At 44.1% G+C, this 23,274-nt stretch overlaps 1 long non-coding RNA gene across 2 annotated transcripts; it reads left to right on the top strand.

Moving 5' to 3' along the window:
* The first annotated feature begins 1,689 nt into the window (after nucleotides 1-1,689).
* LOC109548138 (uncharacterized) lies at nucleotides 1,690-8,040 on the top strand. 2 transcript variants are annotated; one of them, XR_002174155.3, is made up of 4 exons: nucleotides 1,690-1,919; nucleotides 3,211-3,256; nucleotides 3,599-3,895; nucleotides 5,764-8,040. It is a non-coding gene; the product is annotated as an uncharacterized lncRNA (long non-coding RNA). The 2 variants fall into 2 exon arrangements; XR_012329988.1 differs by having other exon boundaries at nucleotides 3,211-3,895.
* The last annotated feature ends 15,234 nt before the right edge of the window (nucleotides 8,041-23,274 follow it).

Genomic DNA, 23,274 nt, shown 5'->3' with positions numbered 1-23,274 from the left:
TCTCCACCTGCCCTCAGTTGTTGCTTGCTCACTCCCCACCCCAGAGCCCTCCTGCCATCCTCCATGAGCAGATTGGTCCAAAACGTCAGCCAACCACTACCCTTTTTCCATTTTCTTGGCTGATTAAACCAGATCATTACATCTCTGAGGGTTCTCCTCCAGAGCACAGTTCCACGATTGTCCTGCTCTAAAATGCCACCTCTCTTGGCTCAGACAACAAGGATCCACTTATCAACGTGTACCCAGCTTTCTCCACCCTCTGCACTACCTTCTGCAGAGCTCCGTGCCAGAGAGAGTCCCCCTCATTCCAGCCAGGACCTGGAATCCCAAACCAAGTCTCCTAGAATCACTGTCACGTGCAGGAGGAAAGTTAGGACTATGGGAAAGCAGGCCACCTAGAGCAAAGGGTTCAAGACGAGAAAGGAGGGTAAAATTAGGCTGGAAAAGTAGGATGGGGCCAAATCAAGGAGGGCCTTGAAAGGAGGCAGGCAAGTCTAAGCTGGAGACTGGCACGATGCGAATGGTGCTTCGGGAGGGGCCCAGGTACACTTGTGTTAGGATAAGAAAATTTGAAGGTGAGAGGACCAGGGAGGGGAACACAGATCCCTTCAAAAGGAAGCAGAAAGGTAGACCATTGTTCCAAGGGAAAAAAAATCACACACATATTGAACAATTCGCATAATATTTCAGAGGGTTGCAGACCTTTAAAGACCATCCACGGGGCTCTCTGGGACCTCCATGAACTCCAGGTTAAAATCTCTGGAATAGAATCTTACAGCCAATTAGATTCTGGCATACTCACTCAAACAGCGGTGTTTAAGGAAAAAAAAAAAATCTTAATTCCTGGTCAGAGAAAACAGGAACCTGGATAAGCATGGTACTAAAGGAAAGGACAACAGAGAGTGAATTCCAGCCCAGTTAAGAAGCGACAAAAATAGGGGGTTTTTTTTGTTTTTTAATTTTTAGATTTGGGAAATGAAGAAAAGGGAAGTTTGAACATTTCTAATCTATGTGATCAGGTGTATGATGGTACATCCAAACGAGAGAGGGTGTCAGTTTTTTGTTGATTTGACTTTTTCCATTGCGGGGGAGGGTAGTGACGTTTGATTTGTTCATTCAACGCACGTTAATAAAGTGCCCAGGATGTGCTTGGCCCTGGGAACATCAAGAAGAAAAGGCAGAGCCCTGCTCTCATGGATCTGGCACTGCAATGGGAAGACGGGCCCAGAACAATGGCACCATGGAGGTTGCTGGAGGGCGGGGCAGCTTGCACAAAGTGAGGGGAGCATGTGGGGCCCACAGTCTGCTTGGGGAAATCAGGTGCTTGAGATGAAACTTGAAGAGAGCTTAGAGCTTTACCTAATTGAATGAGGGCTGGTATTAGCCCTAAAGTTTCAACAGGAAGAACTACACGTGACGCTTTCCCCAGACCCAACAGCCCGCATGTCCTTTCTTTTACCTTCTTGGCCAGGTGCTGCCTATAGGAGATAGGAGGAAAAGAGTCTGATTAAATATAAGATCACTTTGGCAGCTGAGGGGAGGAGGGGATAGCAGGAAAAGATCTGAGATACCAAGAGGGTGGGGGGAGGAACAGTAAGGAAGTTGTATTCCTGAACCTACATTCCAAGCTGTTTCCTTCACTGATGAGATAGAGGAAAATAACAAAATCTGCAAGTCCGGACTAGCACAGCCATGCAGGCTCCAAATGGATCTACCTTTGGGGAATAGTAAAATCGCCTGCAGGGAGCTCAAGGAGCTGGAGCCTTTGAACCGGGTTTAACAGCAATGAAGCCAGATTTTCTTCTGTTCTGCGGCTGTGTTAGCCTCTGTGATCTCTGAATAAATCAAAGAATTTTTCCTCAAGAAGGAAGCCTTCCACGGCTGGTTTCTTGGGAGCCTTGAATGCTGTGCTTTGGCAGGTACGTGACAGCCCAGCAGGGAATCCTGGAGCTTTGAGCAGGCCTGACGGCCACTCACGAGGCAGGCCACGGAGCTTTAGAAATCTTCTAGATACGAATGAACTTAGTTACGAAACAGAAATGGACTCACAGACATAGAAAACAAATTTATGGTTATCAAACGGGATAGCAGAGGCCTGGGGAGGGAGGGATAAATTAGGAGTTTGGGATTAACATGTACACGCTACTATATATAAAACAGATAAACAAAAAGGACCTACTGTATAGCAAGGGAACTATATTCAATATCTTGTAATAACCTGTCTATAATGGAAAAGAATCAGAAAAAGAATAGAAAAAAAAAATATATATATATATACACACACACACAAATCTCTTTCTAAAGGAGAAAGCAGAGGGGCCTAAACTTAGAGACGAGAGGCAATGGATCTGGACGGGAGGTGATAAGTCCCAGACATTTTTAGAAAATAGATAGACTGATTAATTGGGAGTGTAGAAGCAAAGTAAAAGAAGGAATTGAGAACGATGCCCAGATTTCTTACCCAGGGAACGCGGGCTTTGATAGTTCTCTTCACTGACATTAACGAGCAGTGGGCATTCCAGGGAGGTGAGGTGGGGATGGGGGTCGCTGGAAGGAGAGAGAATGAGCTCAGTTCTGTTTTGAAGTACTGTTGTTTGTGTACCTTGGGACGACATAACAAAAATACACTGACTGTATAAGCCCAGAGTTCAGGAGAGTAGTTTAGTCTCGACACAGAGGGTTTGGGAATAACAGCACATAAGTGGTAAGCGAAATCATGAGCACAGATGAGACTGCCCAAAAAGAAGATATAGCATAAGAACACAGGAGGCTGAGAGGAGGCCCCTGGGGAAAACCAAAACTGAGGACTAACTGGAGGAGACTGAGTAAGAAGAAGACAGCTAGACTAACCAGGAGAAGAGTGCCAAGAAAATTAAGGGAAGGATTTCAAGAATGGAGTGGTCCAAAAGGTCAAATGTCTCATTAAGGTCAAATAAAATGTCAACCAAAATGTGTCTATTGGATTTAACAACTGGGAAATCATTGGTAACCTTTTCAAGATGGGGGCGGAAAGCAGAGTACTGAGGATTGAAGAGTAATTGAAGGTGAGGCAGCGTAGACAGCCCCTTCATGAGACTTGACCGAGCAGGGAAGGAGAGAGATGGGGGTGGGGAGGGGAATATCTAGAAGTGGAGCTGGGTCATCAGCAGATGTTCTTTTGTTGTCAAAGTTCTCTAATGGGAAAGATTTGAAAGTGGTTTTATTCTGCAGGGAAGAGCAATGAAGATGAAGAGGACACAAATATGGAAAATAGAAGGTAAATTTGACAGATTGAAGTCTTGGAGGGGATCAGAGAGGTAGCACTTCAGCTCTCAGATGAGCCTTGGATAGGAGCAACTCATCAACAAAGCATGATGACGGGAGATAAACACTGTTCTCATGCAGAAAATGTGTACATGGGAGCAATTATCATCTGTCTTTTTCCTGGAACATATTAAATAAGACTGTCCACAGAAAATGAGGGAGTTGGAGTAGAGATGGGTGCCTAGGAAGAGTGGGAGAGGCTTGGAGGAAATGTTAAAGGATTGTACACTCCACTGACATTGGATGCTATAAACCTACATCTACACCAGTACCCATGTAGTGTGACCGTCTCCAGTATCTTTCAGAAACCCAAGTTCTGGAGAAGGAGCATCTCAGAAGTGAAAAAGATATGAGCTGGTGGTTTGCAGGCAAGATGTAGTAGATGGACATGGGGACAAAGGAAGCAAGGATGCCAGCAAGAGAGAGACTGAAGGATGAGACACACCATGGAATTTCATCAGGAAGGATAAAGAAATGAAACCATGAAGGGGCTAACAGCTTGGGAGAAGAGTTGGGGAGTAAGCGACTGGAGATTACACAAAGAGAGAAAGCAGGTGGGATTTCATGTCCACATTAAAGGAAATGTGAAAAGGTGGGTCTTATATTTAACGGTATGGGACATTACCAAAGTGTTGCAATTGTGATTATCCTACCTGGGGAAATGGAATAGAAGCAAAGGTCAAGGGTGTCTATGAACTGCAAATACTGCCTTTTTTTTTTTTTTGCGGTATGTGGGCCTCTCACTGTTGCGGCCTCTCCCGTTGCGGAGCACAGGCTCCAGACGCGCAGGCTCCAGACGCGCAGGCTCAGCGGCCATGGCTCATGGGCCCAGCCGCTCCGCAGCATGTGGGATCTTCCCGGACCGGGGCACCAGCCCGTGTCCCCTGCATCGGCAGGCGGACCCTCAACCACTGCGCCACCAGGGAAGCCCGCAAATACTGCTTTAAAAAAGTAAAAGCAACCTTGTATTCATCCAAAACTGCTAACTGCAAGAGATATGCCTGTTACTGGCACTGTTATATAAAAAGCTAGAGGCAGGAAGTGTGTCTGAAGTGACAATCTGGGGAAGACAGATCAATAAGAAGCAAAATCCTGCTTCAGACAAGAGTTGCAACCAAGACCTCTGAGAAAAATCGCAACTTTTGTCAGAGGTCTTGGTTGCAACTCTATAGCAAGACTGGTCAAGGACCATAGCTGCTGAGGTGTAGATCTAGCTTTTCTGGATAACGGGTTGAAACATTACGCAATTCATAATTTCCTCAGTAACAGGCCAAAGTCATGGCCCAAGAAGGGTGATCTCTCTTAACGCTGCGAGTGTAATCTACTTTGAGACCTCGCTCTCCTCCCTTCCTCCCCTTTCCCACCTGTGCCTCTCACTGACCAAAAGCAGCCAGAAGCCAAATAGAAAGGCCATCGAGGAAGGACACACCAGTCAGCCTCCCAGGACAGAGATAAGGAAGGAGAGGCGTGAAGAGTGGATCTGGCGAAGAAACGAAAAACATCCAGCGGATTTAACAAGGATTAGGAACAGCTGTGGTAATACCCCAGCATGTGTCTTTAGCTCAAAGACACTGGTTTAAAGAAATAGGTCTGGGGCTTCCCTGGTGGCACAGCGGTTAAGAGTCCGCCTGCCGATGCAGGGAAAACGGGTTCGTGCCCCGGTCCCCGAAGATCCCACATGCCGCGGAGTGGCTGGGCCCGTGAGCCATGGCCACTGAGCCTGCGCATCCAGAGCCTGTGCTCCACAACCAGAGAGGCCACAACAGTGAGAGGCCAGCGTACCGCAAAATAAAAAAGAGAGAAAGAAATAGGTCTGACTTAGCACGCAGACTGGGACTAGACTGGAAGCCACAAACCAAACCCACAGGAAATTCAGCATGCAGACAGGTTTTGTTTGGCCAATAAAACATGTGTATATATGTTTGCAAATCAAAGAAAGCACATGGGGGCTTCCCTGGTGGCGCACTGGTTGAGAGCCCGCCTGCCGATGCAGGGTACGTGGGTTCGTGCCCCAGTCCGGGAAGATCCCACATGCCGCAGAGCGGCTGGGCCCATGAGCCATGGCCGATGAGCCTGCATGTCCAGAGCCTGTGCTCCGCAACAGGAGAGGCCACAACAGTGAGAGGCCTGCATACCAAAAAAAAGAAAGCACATGTTTCCAAGTGTTTTCAAATCAGGAGATAGCACATAGAAATATAATTTCTGGCTTTTCTTTAAAAATTGGAAGATCCAGCAACACCAGACCCATTTCCTAGAGGGCAACACTCAGCTGTGGAGCTAACTGCAGCCCCTTTAGACAGGGCATGCCTTGTCCAAATTTCCTCAGGCGTCACCACCTTCTCTGCCATGCCTAACACTGAGGTCAAAGGCAAGTTTTCAGCCTGGAGGTGTCAATCAGCATTAGGCTTGCAGGGGTGTCTTCTTTCTTTGTTTTAACTTTGCAATATTTTTTTCTTCCAGTTTTATTGATACAACTGACATACAAAAAGATAAAAATTAAACTTAAGAGGACTTCCCTGATAGTGCAGTGGTTAAAAATCCACCTGCCAACGCAGGGGACATAGAGCCCATGCTCAGCAACAAGAGAAGCCACCGCAATGAGCAGCCCGCGCACCACAACGAAGAGTAGCCCCCGCTCGCCGCAACTAGAGAAAGCCCGTGCGCAGAAACGAAGACCCAACGCAGCCAAAAATAAATAAATAAATTTAAACTTGAGATATAACTGACGCAGAGCACTGTGTAAGTTTAAGGTAAACAGGGGTGTTTACTTATAGTAGAAAAGCACTTTTCTGGATTTACAGGTATCCCCTGCTTTTAAAAAGTTCACTTTTCACCAATTCACTTTATGAAAGACCTACATTAGTACCTGTTTTCACCAACCGAAAGAAATCAGAAAAGGATTTTCGCTTTTACAAAAGACAAAAAGCAAAAATATTGTTCAGCGTTTGTTTTGCAGCAAGCTTTTACAGAGTCAGTGCGCAGCCCAAGCAGCAAGAACGGCCCCACCAAACTCCCTCCCCAGGAACTACGTTCAGTATCTCAGCACCAGGCCGCCATAGCTTTGAGCTGTGTCTGTAAGAATCTGTGTTTTCTCTCCATTTATTTTGTGCATCCGTTAGCAAAATGTGTCCTAAGGTAACTGCTTCTTTACGTCTTTCAGCTTACAAAAGGTTTCATAGGAACTCTCTACTTTTGGATAGGGGGGAAAACCTGTAAGTCTATACCAAAGTAGGAAAACAAAAGATACACCAAGAGGGCAGAATTTTTCCTGAAAAATGGGAGAGAACACTTTCCTTATGGAAGGGAAGAGGGTTCCTACAGTGTCTTAATATGCATACAAAGCGTTTCTGCATCAAAAAAAACATAAATCAAGAGACCATTTTTCTTTCATCCTGCCCACTTCACTCAATTGTTACCTGCCTGGAACTCTGTAGGCAATGCAGCTTGAGATTCTGGACTAGAGCCATGCAGGTGGAAAGCAGAAAAATCATCTAAATTTCATGTCACTATCCCACAATATTCTTTATACTTATTGCTATTCCCTACCACTGATGTTCAATCTCCGAATATCTCTGAGCCAATAAGCTTCCCACCATCACCTCTGTCCGCCAAGTAACTTGGGGCATCTCGATCTCAAAGGTTTTGCAGCATTGCGAGGTGGGGACATCCTCTAGGCAGGTAGAAAAATGGTACCGGTGAGGTGAATATAATGGTTGAAGATATGAGAGTAGATGAGTTCACTTAGTTAAAGCAGTGTGGAAAGAAAAGTGCAGAGGTCAAGATTAAGAGGCACAAATAATTAAAAAGTGAGGAGAGGCAATTCAAGTAGAGGAAATTCAGTACAAGTAACTGGTTAACCAAGTGATGGAAGAGCTGAGAAGCTAAATGGGCAATGAGGCAACACAGAGATTAGCAATGCCACGAAGTTTTTGCCACCCCTGGGCCTGACGGAACAAAAGAAGGAGATGGTGATGCCAGAAACCTGGACTTCTGGTGGGAAGGAGAACAGTGGCGGAGGCTGCCTTCCCGAGCTGGGACTATAGGAAAAGGGCACAGTCCACCGAGCCGGAAATGACAGAGACTGAACCACTGCCCGAGAAACCACCTTAGCCTCCTGCCAGTTCCTTTCATGGACCAGATCTACTCAGAAAGGTAGGTTTGATACAGACAGAGCAGGGAAAGAGTAGAGAATGAATCTGGGAGCATCCACAAATAACTAGGTGGAAATCAGACTATGGAGGATTCAAAAGGAATTGAGGAATAAGAAACAGAAGCAGCAAATGTAGACCACACATTTGTCATTTGTGCTGTTTCAGTGTTAACTCTGTCCTGTTTGCATGCTTATATTCCTGAGATTTGGGGGAAACCAAATATTCCTAAAAGCTGACTTTAAAAGCTCCATTTCAAGTTCTTTTTCCCCAGATGGAATAGCTTTTCCTCAAGTTTCTCCTTCCTCCTTTTCTGCTGAAACTTATAACCTCTTTATTAACTTGTAATTCCTTTTCTTCAAGAACATCAATGAAGATAATAAATAATTGTATGATTCTCTCCAATAACATCCTGAGTTGCCTCCGTGTATAAGTTCTTTTTACACAATTTTTAACTCTTCTGCAATCAAGAATTCAGCAGCACCGGGACCTCCCTGGTGGTTCAGTGGTTAAGAATCCACCTTCCGAAGCAGGGAACATGGGTTCAATCCCTGGTCGGGGAACTAAGATGCCACATGCTGCAGGACAACTAAGCCCAGGTGCTGCTTTGAGAGCCGATGCGCTCTGGAGCCTGCGTGTCACAACTTAGACTCGGCGCAGCCATAAATAAATAAATAAATACTTAAAAAAAAAAAGAATTCAGCAGCAGGATGCTGTTCTCGTTATTACTTTGCAATTACAAAGCAGTAAATCCACTCGTCTGAGAGCCAGCCAGCCTGTGATTTAAAATAACATCTCAGAAGCTAGGGCCCCTCCCCTATTGGTGAGATGAGGTTTTCCATTTCAATCGTATGAATAGCTTATAGATACTCTATACCCATCAAGTTATATGTTCCTAAATCAGGTGATTACTGTTTTAATCATACGGTCAGTGAAACAAACTCTGGTTGATTTAAGAGAGCAAGACATTACAGGGAGACAGAACAAGACCAGGACCTAGAGCTTTTTAAAAAACCTAGATCTGACTTTCGATTTCCTCATCTGAAAATTTAGAATAATCATTGGCTCTCCAACTACCTCAGAGAGCTTTTGGAAAGTCAAATGAGATTAGTTGAGTATTCCTTATAAAGTGCAAAATAAAAATATATCCACAGAGCCAGAATGCCTGGGGTCCTAATACAATTCCACCACTTCCTGGTCATGTGAACTTGAGCAAATTATTCAACTTCTCTGGGCCTCAATTTTCTCATCTATAAAATGGAAAAAGTAGGAGGGCTCTCATCATGGCTTGTAACTAATGACTGGCTGAGGTGAGGGTACAGAAGCTCTGCTCCCTTCCTAACAATGAGACAAGGTACCATTTACACTCCAGAGCCCCCAGGCATCAGTCTGAGACCACACTTCACCTGAAATCCCATTCTTGTGTAGCACTTTCTCTTTTCTTATTTCTGCTTCCCTCTCTCCCTTACCAGTTTTCCTTAGAACATGCTCTTAATAAATCTCATGCACACAAACTGCTTCTGTAGGCTCTGCTTTTATAGAACCCAGACTAAGTCAGTACTACTCACACAGCGTTGTTGATAATACAAGTAGAGCACTTGAAACAGTGCCTGGCATGTAGCAATTTCTCAATAAGACTGAGCAGAAAATGGGCCAGGAAACATGGTGATATGCTGATTGCAATAATGACGTTACAAAACCCCTGGCTTACAGTTAACATGTATGGAAATTAAAAGTCATCCCTCTTGCAACAATGCCATTTGCAGCAACATGGATGGACCTGGAGATTATCATAGTAAGTGAAGTAAGTCAGGAAGAGAAAGACAAATCATATAGGACAGACGTAGAGAACAGACTTGTGGCTGTGGGGCAGGGTGGGGAAGGGATGGATTGGGAGTTTGGAAAAGAATATATGAAAAAGAATATATATATGTACATATAATTGAATCGCTTTGCTGTACAGCTGAAATTAACACAGCATTATAAATCAACTATACTTCAATAAATTTTTTTAAAGACACCCCTCTATCCTAACAACAAATAAAAAGCTGAACAAACTGAAAAAATCAACAATTCAACTAAGATATGTCAGGAGTGAGGTCGCAAGGTAACACCCCTAAAACTGGAGAGACAGACAGACAGATATAGAGGATTACACCCTATTGGAGCAGAAACCTCCATAGAAAGCAGTGCTGAGGTAAGAAAACCTGACCTGTAATTGACAAACTGCTGGAGGCTCAGTGTGGACAAATCTGAGAGAAAAACTCCAGGAGGACCCAGTCATGGTGGGGGTGGGTGCGAGGAGAGAGGGGAATCTTGTGAGTTTTACCTCCAGGAGCTCTACCAGGTTCTCACAGTGAAGACAGGGAAGAAAAAAAAAATCCCCTGGTGCGGGGGCTTCCCTGGTGGCGCAGTGGTTGGGAGGCTGCCTGCCGATGCAGAGAACACGGGTTCGTGAGCCGGTCCGGGAAGATCCCACATGCCGCGGAGCGGCTGGGCCCGTGAGCCATGGACGCTGAGCCTGCGCGTCCGGAGCCTGTGCTCCGCCACGGGAGAGGCCACAACAGTCAGAGGCCAGCGTATCGCAAAAAAAAAAAAAAAAAAAAAAGTTAAAAAATCCCCTGGTGCTTCCTGCAAGGGGAGGGGAAAAGTAACCATTCTGAAATAACCAGAGCATCCTTATCTTCTTAACAGGGCCTGCCCTCAAGAGAGACTTTTACCAGATCCTAAATTATTGGGGTCTTATCAGAGCCTAACTAACCCAGCAGAAGGGAGATGCCCAACTCTAGTCCCCTCTGGCCATCCGGTCCCACCTAAGGTAGTGAGGGTGGAGGTACTTGTGAAGTTCACAGTCCTGAGGCACAGGCTCACTAAAAACTGATGCCTAGTCAGAGGACTATAGAACACTTCCTCTCCCCTCCCCTCACGCCTGACCAACACATCACTGAAGGACTACTTACTGGAGTTCCTTTTACCCAATACATCACATCCAACTTTCAACAAAAAATTACAAGGCATGGACCTAGAGATTGTCATACTGAGTGAAGTAAGTCAGAGAAAGAGAAATATCATATGATATCACATATGCGGAATTTTTAAAAAATGATACAAATGAACTTATTTACAAAACAGAAACAGACTCAGAGAACAAACTTATGGTTACCTGGGGGGAAGGGTAGGGGGAAAGGATAGTTAGGGAGCTTGGGATTGACCCAAAAAAATTGTATATCACTATATTGTACACCTGTGACATATAATATTGTACATCAACTGTACATCAATAAAAAAGAAAGAAAAAAGTTACAAGGCATACTAAAAGGCAAAAAACACAGTTTGAAGAGAGAAAGCAAGCATTAGAACCAAACTCAGATATGGCAAAGATGTTGGAATGATTAAGTGGGAACTTAAAACAGCTATGATTGGGAATTCCCTGGCGGTCCAGACTCGGCGCTTTCACTCCTGGGGCCCAGGTTCGATCCCTGGTCAGGGAAATAAGATCCTGCAAGCTGTGCGGCCCCTGGGGGAAAAAAAACCTATTAATATATCAAGGGCTCTAAAGGAGACTGAGTTTAATTTCTCTCTGATTGAGTGTGGACTGGACTTATTTGATCACATCTATTGAATAGATTAAAGCAAAAGTGATAGGATGTCTCTTCCAAGAGTAGGTTATACAAAGACTGGAGTTTCCATCTGGGGTGCTCTCACTCCCTCCCTCTTTGTCCTGGGTCCCTTACTATGGGGGAAGCCCTATGAAAAGGCTCACATGACAAGGAGCTGTAGCTCCTGCCGACAGCCCCAAGACACCTTGGAAGTGGACCCTCCAGCCCTTCGCATGGTTACAGCCCTGGCTGAACACTTAAGTGCAACCTCATGAGAGACCGCAAGCCAGTGTCTGGATTACTGACCCACAGAAACTGTGACCTAAGGAATGTTTGTTGTTTTTTTGTTTGTTTCTTTGTTTGCGGTACGCGGGCCTCTCACTGTTGTGGCCTCTCCCACTGCGGAGCACAGGCTCCGGACGCGCAGGCTCAGCGGCCATGGCTCACGGGTCCAGCCGCTCCGCGGCATGTGGGATCCTCCCGGAACGGGGCACGAACCCGTGTCCCCTGCATCGGCAGGCGGACTCCCAACCACTGCGCCACCAGGGAAGCCCATCTTTGTTGTTTTAAGCTGCCAAATGTAAGGCAATTTGTTACCCAACAATCGACAACAATGTGGAAAGATAATAAAATTCCAGATATCAATGGTTTGGTTTTAGAATAAGGGAGAAACCCCAAGACTATGAACGAAATGGGATGGACTGGAAATGGGGTTACCTGTGTGTATGCAGAGCATCAGACAACAAAACTGCGGAACTCAAATGTCACCATGCTGATATGGAAAAAGTCAAAATAAATGTCATGAACTACAGCAAACTCAGTGGTGAAACCAGATCCCTAAGCTCACTGAGGTGGCTCTGTTCCTGAGCCAGCGTTGCCAGTAGAAACTCAGTCTCTTTAAAACAAAGTGCCATGATGAAGGAGAGAGTGAAAACAGAAAGGCCTCTCCTTGGGGAAAGAGAGCAAAGGCAAATAATCAGGCTTTTTTTTTTTTTTTTAAAGAATCAAGAATGAATGCTTTACTCTTCTGCTAGAACAAGGGGTATCAGATAATTCAAACTCTTTGTATTCAGAGTTGCTTTTTCTGGTCACCTGAATATATATTAATAAGATGTTCCTGTGAATTCAGTCTTAACTGGAAGGATTTCAAAAAAACTTTCCAAAGTCATTATACATGAATAGAGTCTCCAGAAATTTTTCCACAGAGTTCAGCTTTTCCAAGGCAGCTCTGTAGCTTCTTTCCCAAAGTTTCCCTTACTTTGTGATGACCCTGCTTGTCCTCCTGACATAAGATGATGCTGAAGGCTAGCAGGGCTGATTTGAGTTCTGCTCTCAGCTCTAGCTAAGCAGTCAGAGGAGCTCAAATAAGACCTTTCTCTTTTGGGGCTTCCCTGGTAGCGCAGTGGTTAAGAATCCACCTGCCAATGCAGGGAACACGCGTTTGAGCCCTGGTCCGGGAAGTTCCCACACGACGTGGAGCAGCTAAGCCCGTCCGCCACAACTACTAAGCCTGCGCTCTAGAGCCTGCGAGCCACAACTACTGAAGCCTGCGCACCTACAGCCCGTGCTCCACAACAAGAGAAGCCACCGCAATGAGAAGCCCGTGCACTGCAACGAAGGGTAGCCCCCGCTCACCGCAACTAGAGAAAGCCCGAGTGCAGCAACAAAGACCCAACACAGCCAAAAATAATAAACAAATAAATTTATTTTTAAAAAAACCTTTCCGTTTTGAAACTTACTTCCTTATTTGTCACTCAGTGTTGACAATGCCGTGCTTCACAGCACTAATGTCAAATAGATTACAGAGGAAAAAACACTTGGCAAACTGTAAAGTGCTGCACAAACAGAAAAGGGGAATTCCTTTCAGCAGCCACATTTCCCAAAGAAGACTATCTCTCAGCCACTGTCAACTCTTCAGTCATATCAGACCTTTTATTAGTAGGAAATGCTTCTCTCCAACATTTGCCGTCTCTGATTATAACGATAACAATATCCCCGTGCTTTCAACACACCGGCCCACCTCCTTTCCTCACCTGTGGCTTGCATTATTATTTCTGCCTTCTCTCGGGCTGCTCCCAGAGTTTCCTTTTACTCCCTCTCTGCCTCCTTTCACCTGGGAGATATTTCCCCCCAGTAAACGCTTCAGCCATGTTTTTGAGGAAACCACCATGGAGTCATTCTGTTTTCATTTTCCCGAGAATAGCTGCCTGCTGAGTGAGAACTCATCCTCCACCGGGCTGTGGCCCTACAAGTCGGCTCTGAATTGTCCGGGCCAGTGCAGTCCGGGACTACCCGTGGACCAGGGATATGGAAATTCTGAACAACACATTCTCCTTTTCCTAAGGCACCGACTTCCTCAGTTTTCTAAATCCAGGATGTTTGATCTCCTGCCAACCTGGCCTGCACCCCTTTTCCATGGAGGGACTGTTGGTGGTTCAGAACATGGACCTCAGAACCACTTGGGTCACCCGGGGTAAGTAACCCAACCTCTCTCATGAGAGCTTCATTTCTGTGTGCCTGCCAAGGTCACAGGTCAGCATGAAATGAGACCATGTTCAGAGTGTTTACAAGTGTGACAGGCACACAGCAGGGCTTCAGGAATGCAGACTGTTAAGCTACCATTGCTATTCTGCTATTCACGAGGTTTCAATGCCTCTTCCAAGCTATCCTAGCCTCTTGCCCCCAACAGCCCTTTCCTCTCCTCACCCCCACTTCCTTCCTTCCTGCTGATCCCAGTAGGACCCAGCAGGGCCTCCCTCCTCTGCAAAGTAACCCTGCTACACCGTCCTACGATGCTGTCTTCCTCATTGAGTGCCCACAGCCCTTGTCTCTGCCCCTCGTGGGGAGGTGGTCCTGTGCTTCCTTGTGCTGTTCATTACCTTTCTATGTGTGGTGTCATTTAACCCAAGCAGGCTTTATTTGCTGACACGGTGGATTGTTATAAATATTTTACCAGACCTCCAGCCAGGCCCAGTAATGGAGATGCTGAATTTTAAAACAAGGTAAGTAAATACCAATGAATAACACTGCAAAGGGAAAGGTTGGCCAAATTTAGGGTCCAACAGTGAGCCTAGTTTTCCTCACAGCCCCTTTTATACCTTCTAGAGCTGTTCTTATTAATAAAGGTATAGTTCCTACACAGATTTATCAGTAAAATTATCAGTAATGGAAAAAACATAGATTTGTGTTCTGCAAAGGTGGTAAGAGGATTCTACAGTTAAAAAAAGTGATTAAAGTCATTAGATTCTAATTAAGGTAAGGTCAACTGGCTGGAAATTACAAAATGTACACCTGGGAGTCTCGATCTTTAAAAGCAGAGAAAGATTGGGGTAAAGTTAGTAAAGTTGTTGAAAAAGAGAGCTGTCTATAAACATCAAGGAGGGGTAGCCAGAAAGAGAGAGAGGCCCCACCATGTAATCTGTGCCCAAGATCCAGGAATGGATTTCCATCAGCCCTTACAATCTGGGGGCACCCTCTAGAAAGGAGACGCATCCCTCTGTCTCTCTTCCTGGTCCTGACCAAAGAGATTAATAAGGGGTGTTCTCAAAGTCAATATTAAAAGGAGACCAAGGGTGATTTCATGGGTCACCCAAGGAAATCTCTCCCCACTTGTTTGCTGATTCCCGAAAAGTCCTTTCTGCTGTAAGTAGAGATTGAGGTTGAATATGTGAACACTGTTGCACACATTGATGAATAATCCACAAATGCAAACAATGCTAAGCCATGCTTTCTGGGTTTTATTGAGAAGGAGGGAATCATAAAGGCCAGTGAGGAATGAGACCCCAAAAGTGAGTCAACTAGCTTTGAACTTCAAACAAAGCCAAAGAGAATTGGTGTACCAGCATCGTCTCCACCAGGTATACTGGTATGTTTGCAGGAAGTTTTGCTGGCTAAGATACTTTGTGACTCTAGTAAAGTTGTGGACCCATGTGGGCCAGCCCTGGAACTATGCCATCACCAAACAAGTACAGTGTTTAGCAGTAAAAATAAGTTTAAAGAGATTTCCTCCAATTCCTCAAATAGTATTGAAGAGGCGTGTTATGGACTGAATTGTATTTTGCCCACAAAATTCATCGGTTGAAGCCCTGACCCCCAATAGGACTGTATTTGGAGAAAGGGCCTTTAAGGAGGTAATTAAGGTTAAATGAGGTCGTAAGGGTGGGGCTCCAATCCAACAGGACTGGTGGCCTCATAAGAAGAAAAAGGGACCAGGAGTGCAGGCACACACAGAGAAAAGGACAGGTGAGGACACAACAGGGAGGCACTGTTTGCAAGTCAGGAGGAGACACCTGCCCGGAAAGCAACCCTGCTGGCTCCTTTCTTTAGGGATTCCAGCCTCCAGAACTGTGAAAAAATAAATTTTTCTTGTTGAAGCTTATAACCAGCACACACACACACACACACACACACACACACACACACACACACACACACACACACACACACACACACACACACCTCCCCAGGGAGGTGGATAGAGAACCCAAGCTGACCCTTGCAGAATTCTTTTGATAGGCTCCAGGATGCAGGATGGAAAGTCCACAGATACGCTCACATTAGTAATTTTTATCCCATCCCAACAGTCATTAAAATAGAAAGAAGATTTCTTCCTGGGGCATTCATACATACAGGTGAACAAACACTTATTATGCACCTACGATGCCACACACTAGGACCCGGGATACAAAGATGGAAGATGTTTGCCTTCAAGGATCTCACAGCAGGCTCGCCAAGCACCGGAACTGAGGCCACTGGAACTGGCTGCTCCTTCCTGGTCACCCTCTGCCCACCCTGGCAGGGGGATGCAGACTGTGCCCCGGAACTCTGGTCTTACAGACCCCAGCTCTCTGGATGGATTGGGCCTGGGCAACCTTTCTATCTTGTCTACCCCTAAAATATTTTTACCTCTGGGAGTGTTTAGATTTGCCAATATTTCAAAGGGATCCCCTAGGCTCCTCATTTGCAGTTGTTTTTCTTTTCAGAAAACGGAATGGTGACTGGGAAGAGCCCAGTTCCAGGCCCCCCACTTCAAATCGAGGACACTGCCTGTCCCAGTCTCCACTGTAGATAAATGGAGACGACAATGCCTCAACATTCTGTGAGGATTTAAAGAAATGTGTATATTTAGTGCAAAGCTATGTAAATAAAAGGCAGTGGTAATAATAACTGTCATGTATGAACTGTTTGCTATGCACCAGAGACTGAGGTCAATCCTCACAATAACCATAACAATAGCAACTCTGTGACATGAGTTCTATTGTAATCTTCATTTTTACTAATAAGGAAAGTGAGACTTAATGAAGCTCTATATGTAGGCTAAAGTCATAGGGGTGATGACTGGAAGCTTGGTGACTGAAGAGTTCTAGGCATCCATTACCCTATTACATTCTCCCATGGTTGCAGAACTTTTAATCAATTGTCTTAGGTATTTAAGTCATTTGTAACTTAGCATCATAATTTAAAGGAGTTCATGCACACTTTCCAGGTGGGACCATGAGGAGGTGAAGCCTAAGTAACAGGATAACCATTAGAAGGGCTGGGAAGACAATCCTCACCCAGGCTTCTGCCAACTCCATGCTTCTAATACACCTCCCACCCTGCATCACTCTTTAGAGACTAATGCGTGAAGTTGGTTACAATAATTGAGTTTCTGGCATAAAGGATATTTTCCTGATTTTTTTAACCTTAAAAATTGTTCCTCTTACGAACTAGTGGTTACCAGTGGGGAGAGGGAAGAGGGGAGGGGCGATATAGGGATGGGGATTAAAAAGCACAAACTGTTACGTTATAAAATAAGCTACAAGGATATACTGAACACAGGAAATATACCCAATATTTTATAATAACTATAAATGGAGTATAACCTTCAAAAATTGTGAATCACTATATTGCACACCTGTAACTTATATAATATTGTATAACAACTCTACTTCAATAAAAGAAAAAAATTGTTCCTCTTAAAAACAGAGTAGACTGGTGTTTACCAGGAAGTGGGAGTGGGAGAAATGGAGAGATATTGGCTAAAGGGTACAAACTCTCAGTTATAATATTAACAAGTTCTAGGGATGGTGATGCATGGATGGTACAGCATGGTGATCATACATTGAATGTTGCTAAGAAAGTAGACCTTAAGTGATCTCACCACCAAAAAACGGGGTAATTATGTGACCAGGTGTTTCTGACATGGAGGTGTTAGCTCATGCTATGGTGAATGGTAATCATTTTGTATTCATATCAATACAACAAACATATCAAACATACACAATGTTATATGTCAATTATATCTCAATAAAGCTGGAAAAAAATTGTTCCTCCTAAACCATCACATTCAACTACCTCTTTTCTACCATTCAGAGAGGTAAACAGGAATTTCACTTTTTTAAAATTGAAGACAGGGTTTAGCTTCTCTCTACAACTCCACATAAAGCCTTTTAACTGTGAGATTACTCTGCCATCTAGCTTCCTAAGTCTATACTGTTCATGATACTCTCCTGGGGCGTATTAGGGCTAAACACTGCTTTGTTTTAAAATGCATTGTTTTAGATCACTTAACAACTGTTCAGTCATCACACACACACACACACACACACACACACACACACACACACACACACACACACACACACACACACACACACACGGCAGTAACAGGAAGCATGTCTCCTCAACAGGAAGAAGTCCTTGTCAGAAAGATCAATCTACAATGTGGTGAGAGAGAACTGAGACACTTGAGATTTCTGCTTGGAAAAAAAAAAATCAATGGAACAGCATTCCTTCTTTTCAAGCATCTAGAATGCAGATTTTAAGACTTAAAGTGAGTGAAGTTAACATGAAAGGCCAACATATAAAACACCAAGCATCTATCTGCTGACTAAATCTTATAAATTTAGTTGAAAAGAGAATGTGTTTTCTAATAGTCTGTGTATGTTCTATAACAGCATTTTCTATAAACTTGCTACCCATAAGCTACTATAGGGGAACAGAATTTGCCACCCCAAAATGTGTCTCTTTGGAATATTTTAAGCTGGTTACTTTGTAAAAGACAGAAGACGTGGGAAAAACTCTGAAAACCAAGTAGGAGTTAATCTTTTGTAAGAAACATTTACATTTGCAAGGGAAATCTCCAGTTGTAAGGCTATCTCCCTCTCCGTATACCTAGTAGAGGAGGAGTGCTGGGCTGCACCCCACAGGCCTGCAAGCCTTGTAGTTGCCCAGCCACAAGACCAAAGAAAGAGCCCAAAGGCAGCAGCAGAGACATCAATGGTTTAGTAGATAGGGAATCTTACAAGTCTGAAGCCAAAGGTCCTGGAGCGACACTACTGCAGACAGAAGACAGGACATACCCAGCAATCTTCGCTACTCAGGGGCGAAGGAGGCTACCGTTTATAGGGGATATTGACATCAGGTTGGTTCATCAGTTACCAGGGAAACCGGTGGCTGGGGCAGGAGGCAACCACGGAGGCAGTTACTGATTAAGCTCTGTAATTAAGAGGACTGGATAGTCATGTGAATGAAGCAGGTACTGGTTGAACAGGAGCCGTACAGAGAGCAAGACAACAGCCACCTTGAGCGGCCTGACCATACAAGGAGGATGGCCAAATCTCTAGAAATTCTTACCAATGGAGAACGCAGTAACTTCAATCTGCATCATAACTTACCCTTGTTTACTGTGCTTTTCCAGGGAACCTCTCGTAACTGACTGTCCCCACCCTCAACATCCTCCTTTGTCTTTAGCTGAGGAAGGTGTTTAAGGTGAGGGCTTCAGCCATTCTGATGAGTGACTCAGTTTTCCTGGGTCTCTCCCAGGTATACATGTTATTAAACTTTTGTTTGATTTCTCCTGTTAATCTGTCCCATGTCAATTTCAATTCTTACACCAGTCAGAAGATCCTGTAAGGGTAGAGGAAAATTTCTTCCTCCCCAGGAAATTGGCGACTCTGGCGTGATACAACTTTACTGGCTGGACACTACTTGCCCCAAAGCTGTCGCAGATCCAGAGACACCTGACAAAAGCCAGCAGAAGGTGAAAATTCTTACCATGTCTGTCAGCCTCCCAAATCTTTGCCTTAGGGTCTGTTGGAAATGAGAGTGGTAAGAGTTTTTCACTCTTCTAAAATTAGATTAGCAGAAGAAAATATTTGTAGGGCTAGTTCCTTGGACTCAGCAACTCTTGGTTTAAAATCTGGAAGAGTGCTCTTGGTTTGTTGTTCTTTTCGTCCCAGAGATGGTCACCGTTTTTCTTCATCTCTGTCTTTTGTGTCATTTGTCATAAGGAGGAAAACCGTTGATCTGATTAGGTTTTTCTTTTACCCCATTCTGTCTTGAGAGCTTGGCTTATTGACCAGAGAGAAAACTCTCTCTCATCTCTGCCATCCTGAAGGGGCACACAGATACCAGTATGCATTTGGCAGCCAGTTCAATGGACTGGAATTCCAACCATCTCTTCGTCTGGCGATGCCAGCTCTCAGGGAAGTTCGTTACAAGGGGATTCAGTCCATAAGCATCCTTTGTCATCTCAAACTTCATTGCTCTATTAGTGATACAACGAAAATTTTTACTTCTGTAACCAAACCAAACTTAGGTCCACTAGCCCACCACGTAGCAAAGCTAGTTAACTGACACCAGGTTGGGTGAAGTAAAGTACAGCATTTATTGCAGGGCCCAGAAAGGAGTACAAGCATCTCATGCCCAAAAGACCCAAACTCCCTTATGGCTTTCAGGGAAGGGTTTTTAAAGGCAACATTTGTAGGGAGTGCTGCAGGGTGCATGACTTTCTTCTGATTGGTTAGTGGTGAGGTAACAGGGTGATTTTCAGGAATCTTAATCATCTGGGGACTCCCTGTTTGTATGCTTTTGGTCAGCATGTTGTCACCATCCTCCATCTAGGTGGGGTCTTAGTTCCTGCAGAACAACTCAAAGATATATGTCAGATTGTTACATATATCCTTGAGGGGGAACTAGGATTCTGCTATATTGCTGAACTATTATCATTACTTTTCTTGCTTAACTGCTCTTCCTTTCTTTCTGCATTCCCTCACTTTCCTAATTAGTAACTACTTATGCCTGCTCTTTAGAACTCAGGGAAGGTCTAGAAGACTAAAGCCTTTTTCTACAAACAAAAAACATGGGACATGGAGAGGTTTTTGGATCTGGGAGGGCGCCGCAGGATCCTCCTCAGTTTCACTTTCTTAGCTAACTTTTGGGAGTGAACTATCTGGATCTTGTGAGGGCTACACCCTTTGCACTCTTCCTGTGGGGATGCCTCTTGCGTCTTACTGGTTTGAGTCCCTATTAAGATCCTACTAGTAGTCAATCTAGTAGCCAATTGTCAGACGATGGATCCTATAAATTGGAAAAACTTCTAAATTGGTAAAATTTTTAGAGAACTCTCATCATAAACAGCTGTTTTATTGGTACTTAGGGAAAGACCAAGTTAAAAGGTAAATACAAAGAAATATAACAGCTAACCCTAAGAAATCCCTTGGTTTAAAAAAAAAAAAGTTTGTGAAGGCTTATTGAATTTGCAGTCTCAGCCTCCCCTCATGGGTCTCACAGATGCTAATAAAAATATTAGGTTAATTAACAAGAGAACAGGAAGAAGCTGAGGGGAAAATCAAGCGACTCTTCCCAACAAGGTGGAAATTTTTTAAAAGGGTATTAAGATATAAGATCAGTAAAGCAAATATTAAAAGTGGTGGAATAAAGGGGAATCAGAAAGGGAAGAGGCACAGGACTCATTCAGGAGAACAGGACTCAAGCAGGATAGCAATCTTTAGATGGTTATTAAGAAATGGAATAAATAAAATGGGCATTGATGGGATTAAAACAAAGGTTTTAATACAGCACTACCTAAGATTGGATGAGCCAAAGGTATGCCATTTTGTCCCCCAACATTAAAGGGCCCCAAACAATTCGACCCTATTTACCCTAGTTTGGAGAAATTTAAAAAGCTGAAGACAAAAATTACTCTAAGAAACCTGACCAGCAATTGCTTGGGACAACAGACCAATTAATCAGGTTAAAGATTGACAAAAGGGACTTCCCTGGTGGCGCAGTGGTTAAGAATCCTCCCGCCAATGCAGGGGACACAGGTTCGCACCCTGGCCCAGGAAGACCCCACATGCCGCGGAGCAACTAAGCCCGTGTGCCACAACTACTCAGCCTGTGCTCTAAAGCCTGTGAGCCACAACTACTGAGCCCACGTGCTGCAACTACTGAAGCCTAGGCTCCTAGAGCCCCTGCTCCCCAACAAGAGAAGCCACTGCAATGAGAAGCCCGCGCACCACAACAAAGAGGAGCCCCTGGGCTTCCCTGGTGGCGCGGTGGTTGAGAGTCTGCCTGCCGATGCAGGGGACACGGGTTTGTGCCCCGGTCCGGGAAGATCCCACATGCCGCGGAGCGGCTAGGCCTGTGAGCTATGGCCGCTGAGCCTGTGCGTCCGGAGCCTGTGCTCCACAACAGGAGAGGCCACAAACAGTGAGAGGCCCGCGTACCGCAAAAAAAAAAAAAAAAAAAAAAAAAAGAGGAGCCCCTGCTCGCGGCAACTAGAGAAAGCCCGCGCACAGCAAAGAAGACACAATGCAGCCAATAAATATAAATAGATAAATAAATTTTAAAAGATGAAATAAAACAAAATAAAATTCACTAACACACACACAAAGATTGACAAAAGGGCCTGATCCCTTGGCTTGACCCCTCACTGGGGATCCACAGCCTTTTATACAGATATGGATAGAATGGCTTGGGGATTAAGAGGAAAAGTTTCTGGGACCCCTTGTAAGACTGAGACTTGTTGATGGGGTCCTAATGGAGGCTATGGTTAGAGGTATAAGAGTTCATGCAACTGAGGTGAAAGTTTATAAGAAAATTGGTGTGTTTGAATGGGCTTCATGTAAGGTGGTTGCATCTCTTTTGCCTGATTGTATTGCGGGAATAGACATTGTGTCTAGCTGGTATTGCCTGGTATTGTAAGACAGGGCATATAAATCCACCCTTCAGGCATTGTTAATTAAACATGCTAAAAGGAGCCAGTAGGGTCACCTGAACCCACAGAATGTGAGGTTGAAACTGGGGCCTGATATTCGGGGACTAATAGAAGCAATAATGGAAGGTTTTTGCCCCTAAGATAGATTGGTCTGGGGTTAATTTATGCATTCAGAAAGAGGCCCTTTGCCAAATTTTCATTTAGGAACTAGACTTACTATAACAATGCTTATGCTGTTTCCGAGAGTAAGTTATCTTTCATTAGAAGATGAAAGAGTGAGTGCATTTTACATTTAATTCTTTATAGCTAAAAGCACAAACTTAACTGGTCTCACTGGTCAGGTTTCCTTAGAAGGTAGTTTTGTGTGACTGACTAAGAATTGGCCAGAGTATTTTCAGGCTGGTATGATTTCTCTCTTTCTTTTAGAACTAAGTATTTTATCTTTAAATTGACACTTTTATTTATATATGCTAAAGTTGGAAAAACTAATCTATGTGTATGTAATGTTTATTTTTTACTTGAAAAAAGTTTGAAAGGATGAAGACCAAAGCCAATTTATTAGTGTTTTTGGTCACTAAAAAAAAAAAAAAAAAAAGAGGGCCTTTGTTGAACACCTTGTGCAGGCTTTTGAAAGACATGATAGATTAAACCCTGAAGTTCTAGAACATAGAAATCTTTTTATTTCCATTTAACTTGGAAATCTCCCTGACATAAAGAAGCAAATTAAAGAACATGTAGTTGGACAGATCAGCCTGTTTATACCATTTAGGTGGCAACCCTAAGGAATTAAAAACAGCTGTCCTTGTTTTACTAATCTAGTCTTTATTGCACCAGAGGTATGGCTCCTAAACCAATTCAAAGCTCACCAATCCTTTCTACCACTCCCAACCTTCCCTATTTATCTTAAGATGCTTGTAAGTACCGAAAAAAAAAATCTGCCCTTACAGGAACAAAAGTCCTGGGAGGAACTTGAATTTCTTTCCCCATGCCTTTGAATGTTCTACCTAGTCTTCTCCAGGAACTCTTACCTACACAATCCCTTTAAAATGCAAATTTCAGAAAGATAACTTACCAAAAGGAAAAACACAAAAGGGGAAAAAGTCATTTGGAACTTGGCTTGTCAAGGACAAATATAAATCTCAAGTGTCTTCCCCACAAATAGTAATAAAAAGGGTGTTAGCTATCTGAACAGGTGACCTTGTTTTGTTCTATCTGCCAGAAACCCAATTTGAATCCAACC

Source organism: Tursiops truncatus, chromosome 2 (assembly GCF_011762595.2).
Source record: "Tursiops truncatus isolate mTurTru1 chromosome 2, mTurTru1.mat.Y, whole genome shotgun sequence".
NCBI classification, from domain to species: domain Eukaryota; kingdom Metazoa; phylum Chordata; class Mammalia; order Artiodactyla; family Delphinidae; genus Tursiops; species Tursiops truncatus.
This window is presented reverse-complemented; position numbering and strand designations above follow the sequence as displayed.